Source organism: Xyrauchen texanus, chromosome 17 (assembly GCF_025860055.1).
Source record: "Xyrauchen texanus isolate HMW12.3.18 chromosome 17, RBS_HiC_50CHRs, whole genome shotgun sequence".
NCBI lineage: Eukaryota > Metazoa > Chordata > Actinopteri > Cypriniformes > Catostomidae > Xyrauchen > Xyrauchen texanus.
The window spans coordinates 43472860-43485409 of NC_068292.1; positions in this window are offsets into that span (position 1 = coordinate 43472860).

Consider the following 12550-nt stretch of genomic DNA (forward strand, 5'->3'; position numbering starts at 1 on the left):
GTGAATCACCAAAAACACAAGAATGTGAAAGTGAAATTTAAAGAAAATATTGACTGAGCACGGAGGAGAATTTATAGTAAAAAAGGACTTAAATATTGATCGGTTTCTCACCCACATTTGTCATATATCTTCAGAAGATATGGATTTAAACATTGGAGTAGTATGGATTACTTTTATGCTGCCTTTTGTGATTTTTGTAGCTTCAACATTTTGGCACCCATTCACTTGCATTGTATGGACCAAAAGAGCGGAGAAATTATTTAACAAAAAAATCTTAATTTGTGTTCTGCAGAAGAAAGAAAGTCATACACATCTGGGATGGCATGAGGGTGAGTATATGATGAGATAAATTTCATTTTGGGTGAACTGTCCCTTTAAGGAAGCATTATTTAACCAATATTTAACTAAACTGAAGCTTTTGTGGCATATTCTTAAAATGTGTATTTTATATTGAAATTTTAACACTTTTTAAAAAATTTAAAATGGAAAATTCCGATTTTAGACTTACAGGTTAAAAGGTTTTCAGATTAAGATTACATTTAGAACTAATTTCTTACAATATCTAATTTTTAAAACATTCTTAAAAAAATATTTTAAGTTTTATTAACTTTATTTTGTTTAAACATTGTACAATTCAATTTGATGGAATTTTGTTGAGAAATGCGTAAATCTTAATAAGCTATTTTACATAGTATATGCATAGGTTTATTTATTGGAAGGCAGATAACAATAAATCATGTTTTTGGCAGTAACCTGACTGCTCTCAAATTTATAATTGGCTGAAATTAGCATTTCTCTCTCTCTCTCTCTCTCTCTCTCTCTCTCTCTCTCTCTCTCTCTCTCTCTCTTGCATATATACACACACACACAAACATACACACACTCAGTAGTGGCCTAAAATATGTTACCCTTGATAATTATGTGCAAAGAAGGCTGTGAAAAAAAATCAGCATTGTTTATCCTTTTGATAAAAAATTCGGCCATAATTATTGGCACCTTTTATTCAATGCTTTTTGCAACTTCCCTTTGCCAAGATAACAGCTCTGAGTCTTCTCTTATAATGCCTAATGAGGTCGGAGAACACCTGGCAAGGGATCTGACACCATTCCTCCCATTTTAAGCTTTCTGGCAGAGGCAGTCAGGTTTTGATTTTGTATCTGTTGGTATATGATAGAGTCCATGATGCCATGAATCCAAACAAGATGTCCAGGACCTCTGGCAGAAAAACAGCCACACAACAATCAAGATGCAGCACCATATTTAACCGTGGACATTGGAGACTACTTCATCTCTGTGTACGCCAAGCCTATCTCTTGTGTTGCTGCCAAAAAGCTCTTTTTTTTTGTTTCATCTGACCATAGAACAGATCGCATTTGAAGTTCCAGTAGTGTCTGGCACACTGAAGATGCTTGAGTTTGTTGTTGGATGAGAGCAAAGGTTTTTTTTTCTTGAAATCCTCCCAAACAACTTCTAAGACCCATCTAATTTCTGCAGTTCTCCAGCTGTGATCCTTGGAGATTCTTTGGCCACTTGAACCATCCTCCTCACCGTGCGTGGAGACAATATAGACACACGTCCTATTCCAGGCCGATTCTTAACATCTCCAGTTGATTGGAACATGTTATTTATTGCCCTGATGGTGGAAATGGGCATTTTCAATGCTTTGGCTGTTTCCTAATAGCCACTTCCCATTTTGTGAAGCTCAACAACCTTTTGCCGCACATCAGAACTATATGTGATGAATGATTAAGGCTGTGTCTCGTTTGGAAGGCTGCGTCCTCCGGAGGTTGCATTTGTCGGCCGCATACGTCATCGAGGCTGTCTCGTTTCAGAAAAGCGAGTAGGACACTTCGAGTGTGACCTTCGAATGCGACCTTCTTTCATGGGAATTCAGAGGATGCATGAGGTGTGCACTCATAACCCACAATTCTTTGCTTCAACGGAAATGTCTAATATAAATAACAATGCCAATTTTCCTTAAACATGACGTTCAAACGCAAGGAATGTTAATTCCCAAGTTGAAGTACCTCAGTAGACAGGTGCAGAGTATATAATATGTTCAACTATATTAATATATAATTAAGATAAGTATTAGACTAAAAGTACGCCTGTAAAATCTATTTTCTTCTCTTTACATCATTATAACTCTCATAAATTTGACCTCATGCATTCCCTTCCAAAGGGACTTTGTTCCCGTCACTCAAAGCTCTCGCGATTGTTAAAGTGTGGCGTGCTGTCATAGCAGCCATGTTACATTCCGTTTCCGTTTGTCCTACGAAGGAGACTTGTGTAAAGGAGGACACTTGGTATACTGCTGCCTTCAAAGGACGCATCCTACCTAGCACGCAGCCTTCCAAACGAGACACAGCTTATGGGAATTTGGCCCGTGTGTTACCTCATATTTATACCCCAGTGAAACAGGAAGTCATGGCTGAACAATGTCATGTTTCTGGTCTCCCAGGTGTACTAAATAAATGTCAAATATGAATGTGAATATACTTCAGATATATTTTGCTCGTAAGAATTTCTAGGGGTTGTGGCCAAAGTGTTTTGGAGAAAAATATTTATTTAATAATTTTCAATTTTCAATAGTTTTTCTTCAATTAAAGGGTCGATTTTTGTGAATATTTTGAATGAAAGATCAAAAGATTTTTTTCTTTGCTCATATTTGCCAATATTTTTGGCCACAACTGAATATATATATATATATACACATATACATACACAAAGTTTTTTCACATTGAGAATATGTAGTGATACAAATTTATCCAACATACTTAATACAAAAAATTATGTTTTTTCACATTATGACTTTACATATTTTCACTATGTTTCAGAAACGTTATGACATTTGTATCACGTCCGCACGTCTCTTTGTGACGTTTAAGAAACCTGTTTGTCACGTCCAAACTGGTACTTCACATGTTGTTGTCAAAAGGTTTTCTACAATGTTATAAAGCAAAGGTTTAACCAATAACATACCAGCAAACTATGTTGTAAAAATGTTTTTAAAAATAACATTTTATCCAGCTTACAATATGACCATTATGACACTTTATAAATACGTATTCTCACAACATTGTAGAAATGTTGCTATGATGTTTTCAACACATCAGCACATCTCTTTGCAATGTTTTACACTGTTTACACACATATACACATGCATTTTGTTTTTGTATATTCACGTTATCTTCCAAAGCAAAGGGTTTATCAACAACATAAAGAGTACCACTGAGAGAAAGAGACCAAATATGGGACTGGTATATTTTTACATTTCTTCATACTTGTGAAATTCAATTTGTCATAGGCTACATCAGCATATGGAGTTACGTTAAACACCTTTACAGCTTCACAACACTTGTGCACTGATAAACTATATGTAGGGCAGACCGGGGCTAGTTGTTACACAGGGAAGTTGCCACAAGAGCTACCTTGCCTCTAGCATCAGTCGCTAGTGCACCTCTTGAGGTCAGGAGAGTGAGGTTTATACACATTGCACAGCTGGACACTGTTGCACTCACCCCCTAAACCTCACTCCCATCCGGGTCACGGCACCATTGTGACTCTCCTGTTCTACCCACTCCATACTGGACTTGAACTGGCGTCTCCGGCATGGGAGGCTAGTGCGCTAACAAGGAGGCTAAAGGCTACAGCCACTAACGTTTATAGACTTACCCTGATAGACTTAACGTGAGCTCTGAGGTTGTTACTTAATGGTATGCGAATATGTTGAAGCCATATGTCCGCATTATTACAACTTAATTAATTAATTTATTTTTATCATGTTTAATTGTGGAATTCCTGGTGAAAAGCTACGCTACCCTTGATCCTGAAGAGAAAGATCCACCAATCCAGTAGTTCTCAATTATTTTGGATCACGACCTTCTCTGAAACTAGGACACGCTCCACACTTTGAGAATCACTGCACCAATCAGAGAATCATGGCAAAAGAGTGGTGGTGGTGTAGTGGTCTAAGCACATAACTGGTAATCTGGTAATCAGAAGGACACTGGTTCAAACCCCACAGCCACCACCATTGTGTCCTTGAGCAAGGCACTTAACTCCAGGTTGCTCCGGGGGGATTGTCCCTGTAATAAGTGCACTGTAAGTCGCTTTGGATAAAAGCGTCTGCCAAATGCATAAATGTAAATGTAAAAGAGCTCTGAAGCTCCGCCCACTTCCATGACACACCGTGAATGACGCAGTCGCACTCTCAAGCTACTTATATGTGCGTGTATCTGAATATTGAACTATAAAATGTATATATATTGTTTATATACTTGTAATCAACAACTCTACATCAATAGTTTGATATTTTTCCACTGTTTACTTTGATTACGTCATTCGTAATGCTTCATGGGATTGTTGTTCACAGTCTTGTATCTTCGTATTTTTGGCCGATTTTCAAATAGTTTTTTTTTCCAAATCAAAGTTTGTAATGTTGTGATTCGCCTCGGAGAGGGTTGGTTTGGCTAATGGCTTACTAATCGTTTATGAAGCATTTTATAAACTCTTTGTACTGTAAATAATGAATGGGAAATATATTTCAGCAACATAGACAAAACCAATAACGGTTAGTTTTATGTGAGACGATGTGTCATTGTTTTAGCAATTCTACTTGGTGACACAAGTGGCACAGAAATGACAGACATCATCTTTAAAAATAGTTTCATATTTCATATTGTTTCTTTTTGAAAACTGGTTGTAATTGTAATCTTCGTGTCTTCTCACCTAGTGTGTATCTCACCTCTTGACTCACCTCATCTCAATACTTCTTTCTTATGCCCTTTTCAGAATAATTGCTTTAGCGCTTTGTTCATTTATTATGGACATCGCTCATTAATTCCTTGGAGGGACAATGAAGACCACGACTGGCACTATCAGTGTTATCATTAGCACATAACGTCCATACACGTGCCATTATTGCTTTTTAATGTGACAATAATAATTCCTGCATAATTGATGAAGAGAAAATAAGGTGCCTTATAATTTTCAGTATCTCTCATCATAAAGAATGAAGACAAATTATTAAGACGTCAACGTATGTAGTTAATTATTCCTCCTTATAAATATGTTAAAGTGATGAAAATAATATAGTTTGTGTGCTGTATTTCAAGTTATCTGAAGTCATACGATTGCTTTGTGTGAGGATCCCCCGTGATCTCCACCATCTTCTGATCCCCCGCGGTCTCCACCCTCTTCTGATCCCCAGTGATCTCTGCCCTCTTCTGATCCCTCGTGATCTCCACCATCTTCTGATCCCCTGGTGTGCGGATCCACTGTGGTCTCCTGATCAGCCCGCACCTCCTTGGTCCTCAGGCCCATTGCCTCCCCCATGGTCTCCACCCTCTTCTGATCCCCCATGATCTCTGCCCTCTTCTGATCCCCAGTGGTCTCCACCCTCTTCTGATCCCCCATGATCTCTGCCCTCTTCTGATCCCCAGTGGTCTCCACCCTCTTCTGATCCCCCGTGGTCTCCACCCTCTTCTGATCCCCCATGATCTCTGCCCTCTTCTGATCCCCAGTGGTCTCCGCCCTCTTCTGATCCCCTGTGGTCTCTGCCCACTTCTGATCCCCTGGTGTGCCGGATCCACTGTGGTCTCCTGATCAGCCCGCACCTCCTTGGTCCTCAGGCCCATTGCCTCCACCTGGGTCTCCATCGGCACCCCTGTGGTCTCCTGGTTGTCCATCAGCTCTGACCTGGTCTCCAGCTCATCTGCCATGGCCTCTTGATCCCCCGTGGTCTCCGCCCTCTTCTGATCCCCTGTGGTCTCCACCCTCTTCTGATCCACTGTGGTCTCCACCCTCTCCTGATCCACTGTGGTCTCCGCCCTCTTTTGATCCCCCATGGTCTCCGCCCTCTTCTGATCCCCCGTGGTCTCCGCCCTCTTCTGATCCCTCGTGGTCTCCGCCTTCTTCTGATCCCCTGGTGTGCCGGATCCACTGTGGTCTCCTGATCAGCCCGCACCTCCTTGGTCCTCAGGCCCATTGCCTCCCCCATGGTCTCCACCCTCTTCTGATCCCCCATGATCTCTGCCCTTTTCTGATCCCCCGTGGTCTCCACCCTCTTCTGATCCCCCATGATCTCTGCCCTCTTCTGATCCCCAGTGGTCTCCGCCCTCTTCTGATCCCCTGTGGTCTCCACCCTCTTCTGATCCCCCATGATCTCTGCCCTCCTTCTGATCCCCTGTGGTCTCCACCCTCTTCTGATCCACTGTGGTCTCCACCCTCTCCTGATCCACTGTGGTCTCCGCCCTCTTTTGATCCCCCATGGTCTCCGCCCTCTTCTGATCCCCCGTGGTCTCCGCCCACTTCTGATCCCCCCTGGTCTCCACCTCTTCTGATCCCCTGGCGTGCCGGATCCACTGTGGTCTCCTGATCAGCACGCACCTCCTTGGTCCTCAGGCCCATTGCCTCCACCTGGGTCTCCACTGGCACCCCTGTGGACTTCTGGTTGTCCACCAGCTCTGACCTGGTCTCCAGCTCATCCACTGGCGCCTCTTGATCCCCCGTGGTCTCCGCCCTCTTCTGATCCCTCGTGGTCTCCGCCCACTTCTGATCCCCTGGTGTGCCGGATCCACTGTGGTCTCCTGATCAGCCCGCACCTCCTTGATCCTCAGGCCCATTGCCTCCACCTGTGGTCTCCGATCTGCGCACCTCCTGTGGACCTCTGGCCTTGCTCCACCTGGGTCTCGACCTGGTCTCCAGCTCATCCACCAGCGCCTCTTGATCCCCCTTGTTCTCCGCCCTCTTCTGATCCCCCATGGTCTCCACCCTCTTCTGATCCCCCGTGGTCTCCACCCTCTTCTGATCCCCCATGATCTCCGCCGTCTTCTGATATCCCTTCTAAATGTCTTCTAATGCAACACAACCACTTTTGATGCAAAAAATTCAATATTTAATTACTTTTTAACTATAATCCATCGCTTCCGTTAGGTTTCATGAAAGGGTGGACATCACATGGTCTCTCGTGTGACGTATTCACGTTGGCATGTTACGGACATAATCACAAGTTCTTCTCTCAGTTGAGACATCCAGGATAAGCACACAAATGCACCATTCTGTACAGCGTTCCTCCTTCTCACATGTAAACAGCGCTGCTCTTCCATGTGTGTCAAATCATGATTTAGAGTTAAAAAAAAGTACTTACATATTGATCTTTTTCACACCAAATGTAATTGAGTCACTTTAGAAGACTAATTTAACCGCTGGAGTCGTATGGATGACGTTTATGCTGACTGTCTGTGATTTTTGGAGCTTCAAAAGAGAAATCTCCATTCACTTGCATTGTAAGGACCTACTGAGCTGAGATATTCTTCTATTTTTCTTCAGAAATGTTCCTGTGAAGAAAGAATGTAAAACAAACCTGTGATATCATGAGGGTGAGTAAATGATGAGATAATTTTCATTTATGGGTGAACTATCCCTTTAAATTAAATCACTAGCATATACTTGGGAGTTGGGAGTTAAAAAGGTACTGCATAACAAGAATGACCCTGCTTTTTTAATTGGACTATACAAAAAACAATGTTGCAGGATGGTCTGTAAAATGTTCAAGTAATAACCATTATTTAGTTTGATTCTCACATGACATTCATAATTGGGTCTCTGAAGCCATGTGGCAGCTGCAGGCATATCGAGGGCAGAAGGTTATGCTCTTATGGCAGTTCCACTTATTAGAAAAGAAAATTTAATTTGCATAGCTAAGCCGCAGTACTGGTAATAATGGGATACAGTGTCAAGTGGGGCACGGGTAATGACAATAATGACAACTCTTTACCAGTCATTTGCATGTAAATGGCTGTCTTTTTAGTGGGCGCACTGGTGCAGAGTGTAACAATGTGATTACATGTTGGTGCACAGCTCTTTCTAATCTAATGAATAGTATGTGTGCACCTATGGGGCACAATTATGTTTAGAAGACACAGATCAGTGTGAGACACCTATGTGCTCGAAACAGAGAAACTGGCCTCTTTGTGCTGTAGAAGCTGCACGCTTATTAGTAGGACATCTATTGTGTTCCTGGTGTATTTTAAAGGGACATTTCAACCAAAATGGAAAATTCTCTCGTCATTTATTCACCCTCATGGCATCCCAGATGTGTATGACTTTCATTCTTCAGCAGAACACAAATGTAGATCTGTAGAAGAATATCTCAGGTCTGTAGGCCCGTATAATGCAAGTGAACGGAGATCAGAACTTTGTAGCTCCAAAAATCACATAAAGTAAACATAAAAGTAATCCATACAACTCCAGTGGTTAAATATATAATAGGTGTGGGTGAGAAACAGATTAAAAGTCGTTTTTTCACCCTAAATCTCCACTTTCACTTTTACATCTGAAAGTTAAAGTGGAGATTTAGAGTAAAAATTGACCTAAATATTGATCCGTTTCTCATCCACACCTATCATGCCGCTTCTGAAGACATGGATTAAACCACTGGAGTCTTATGGATTTCTTCTATGTTTGCTTTATGGGATTTTTGGAGCTGCAAAGGTCTGGTCACCATTCACTTGCATTGTACGGACCTACAGAGCTCCGAAATCGGATTTGAGAATTGATTGCTCAAGCAGCCTAATTTACACTGAGAAAACTCCTGATGTTGCTATAACAATGCAAAAAAAGTGAAAATTAGCATGATTACGCAATCACTCGTCAGACCGGCTAGAAGGCCTCGACTGGGACATATCCTAAAGATCACACCCACTAAGATTAAATCAATCAATCTGATTGGCTGAGGAATCTGACTTTAGTTGCCCATTCATCTGCACTGATGAGGGATTCTGTGGAGATCCTGAAGGCCTGAGGGGGCGGAGCTTAGGCACACATGCTGCTTCAGACATGTGATCTGTGAATCAGCTGTCACACTTTGCTTGTGAGCATCAAGGAATAAATTCTGACTGGATAAACTTTTCGTTTCGCTCTATTTGTTTGTAGATTAATTAAGAGTGGACAGCGATTAAAAATGTGTGATAAATATATATATATATAAGGTGGTGAGGGGGCCTTTTACCACTGGTGGGTTTAAAGTGATATCATGTAGATACAGGGGCAATAGCTATAGGGCACAAATTTCAATTTTATTTGTTTGATTCGACTCTACTGCTTCACTTTTCTGAGCTTGCATGTCCACACATGAGTGGGATTATAGGATGATCGTCATAGTTGCACCGCCTCTACTGCCGTGACATCATCTTAAACACAACACAAACATCACTGACCATAAACAATAACACGAGCACTAGCTGTTAGCTACTAGCGCATTGTGCTGCATAACGCAGTTGTTGCATGGTGATTTTACACAAGAGTAACAGTTAAATTGGTCTGGTTGTTTTAGAAGCTTCCAGTAGCTGGTCAACTAAATAAAGTGAAGCTTTCAAGCAGAGTATCGAGTTAACAACAAAACGTACCATCCTCCATCATGGACTCCAACAACGCCGTGGCCGAGTCCAGGGCACTCAACCTCCCATTGCCATAGATAGCGTCCATATAGCCGAACCACGTCCACTTTCTTCTGTTTGAACCACTCCGTCTGTTGTGGTCCTTGCTGGTTCTGTAGACACTTCCGTTTTTTTTACTATACTATTTACTATGTTGGTAGGTCCGGTGGCAGCCGTGTGCGGCCAACAGCTGAGACACTTCCTAAGAGACTTTTTCATTTTGCGTTGTATCGTTCGTCGCTAACGAGTAGAACGTCTGCACCTCGTTTGCTGACCACGGCGTGGTTTTGCGCACAGCCATTTTTTTTCACAATTCGAAAGTCGTGTGAACAAACGATACTGTTAACGCTGTTGCTAACTTTAAAACTAGCGGGTTGATGTTGCGTGTCGCAAATCCAGTGACGCTAGTAGTGACGATTCTCCCTGACCAATCAGTGATCAGGAGAGTTTTGACATCACATTGAGTATCGGCTCGGCTCGCTTGGAACCTCGACCGAGGTGATACTAAAAAAAGTATCAGGTACCAGGTCCTATCCACAGTGGAAAACCTCCAAAAAGCGAGCAGAGTGGAGTCTAGCTGTACCGTGCAGTGGAAAAGCCCCATAAGACTTACAGTTTTTGCTTCCCAGATCTTTTCAGGTCAAATACAATAATGTTCCTCCACCTTCGGTGCTCAGACCCCTAACAAGACCAAAACGTGTCAGACTGATCACACTGTGAATTCTGCGACAGTAGATTGAGTCACTGCTCCCCCAGTGGCCGAAGCTGGAAGTGTTGTTGAACATATGGGCATGTGATGTGCCAAAACTGAGTGGTATTTTTAGTTGTAAACAATGTAATACAGCCAGCAAGAATGCATGTTTTATTAACTCTAAAACCCAACACTAAACCGAACCATCAGTGGAGTAAAAATGTCCTTTTAGAGCGAAAATGCAACCTTTGAATCACGCTCAAAATAGTTAATGTGAACGTGATTACCTCTTGGTTTCCATGGGACCAGAACCAATGTGTTGGGGGTTGTTTACGTAACATGCCACCAGTAGCACTAATGGAAATGTTTTCATCTCTGACTTGATTCTAAAATGCATTGATGGGACGGCGCTTGTCAGTAATTCAGCAGAAGTTCTTGCTATCATGTTGCACATACAGCTTCTGTGTTTACAAGATCAGTATGGTAGCACCGATAGAAGATTACAAAGGCATGCATCATAGAGAATGTTAAATAATTTTACGCAGCTGTGATCGCATTTTATCACAGTTGGGCAAAGAACACAAGATGTCTTTGCTGTTAGAATGCAACTGGTTTATGTTTAAGCATTTCAAACACTGTTGTACGTATTTGTCAGACATGCGTCCTTGTATTTCCTTTGTATTTCTGAAGGCTGCTGCACTTTAGTACATTTTGTTCCATATCATGACAGCTAAGGGTACATCTTACACTACAACACAACACAGTAACCGTGTCTTTTTATTTCTAAAAGATGCGATGTTCGTTATAAATGTTCAGACGCTCTGAAAAAAAGGGAACGTGATGAGAAAAGTCTTGACAGTGCTGCTCATCCTCATTAGCAGGATGGTAATTACCTATAATGAAGCGTTTAACGCAGTCAGCTTTCCTTTTCATAAAATGTGTAGGTGACGTGACTATAATTGAGACGTTGAAATACATGCATACTAAAAGGAAACCATGTCAGCAAAAATTGCCTAGTGGAGAAAGATGTGCTTTCGAGTGGGCAGATACAAACACATGAATGATTCATCTCTGAGCTGGTTGGTTTTATGAAGGATTTGATTAAACTTCCGGAACCAAGACGATTGAAAAAGTGCTTTTGGTTCTTTGTAAAGCGGGTATAAGGGAAAGGAGGAGGCGAGAACCGGCCTCACAATATAAATAATAGTTTTAATAATAAACTGAATGAAAAACACAAACATAAAACATAAAAATACACAGAGCAGCTGCCTGTAATTCTCTCTCAAACTGTCGTCCCAGCCGCCTTTATTCCTTGCGCACCCCATCAGGCTGATTGGGGGCCGGGCGTGCGTTGTTCCAGCCCGGCCCCGCCCTCCTCCGCTGTACACTCCTCCTGCTGTTGCCTCAGGCCGGGGTGCCCCCAGCATGATGTACACCCCCCCCCATCTCCGGGGGGGAGGGCGTACCTTGCGCCCCATCTGTCGGCGGGTCAACCCGTCTTCTTCGACCAGGGAAAGGCCAACAGGGAGCGACAGCGAGAGAGAAAGGAGAGAAAGAAAAAGGAACTCACTCGCCGGTTCTCTGATGCACCGTCATGTGGTCCACCCTCTCAGCGGATGGCAGCCGTACCTCCCCGGGCGGACCAGAGTCAGACCTACGACCCCCCGGCAGACAGAACGCCCCTCTGCGTTCCATGCGACTCGTGGACACACTCCTCCACCCCTGGTAGCGGCCCTACCACTCCAGGCAGTCGGGGAGTCTCTTCCCTCCTCCTCTCGTGGATGGTGGTCTTCTTTCGACCACTCCACATTTCTGGGGGGCGGCAGGGCACTCCTCCGCCCCTGGCAGCGGCTCCATCGCTCCAGGCGGTCAGGGAGTCAAGTCCCCACTCGCCTCACGGATGGCGTCCATTCCCCATGTCCTGGCGGTCGGGTTACTCCCTTCCCCGCGCGCTACCCTGGTAGGACGGCAGTGTTGAGGACTCCGCAACGGGCATCCCTCCTTCTTCCCAGGTTTCGGCACCAGTGTAAAGCGGGTATAAGGGAAAGGAGGAGGCGAGAACCGGCCCGACAACATAAATGATAGTTTTAATAATAAACTGTACAAAAAACACACAAATATAAACACCCAGAGCAGCTGCCTGTAATTCTGCTCTCTCTCTCGAACCATCGTCCCGGCTGCCTTTATCCCTCGCGCGCCCCATCAGGCTGATTGGGGACCGGGCGTGAGTTGTTCCGCCCTCCTCCACTGGCGTACCTTGCGCCAAGTCTGTTGGCAGGTCAACCCCGCCTTCCTCGGCCTGGGAGGAGACAGGAGGGGAAAACACACAAAAAAAAAAAATTGAGAGGGAAATGCCAACAGGGAGCGACAGCGAGAGAGAGAGGAGAGAAATAAAAAGGAACTCACTTGCCGGTTCTCT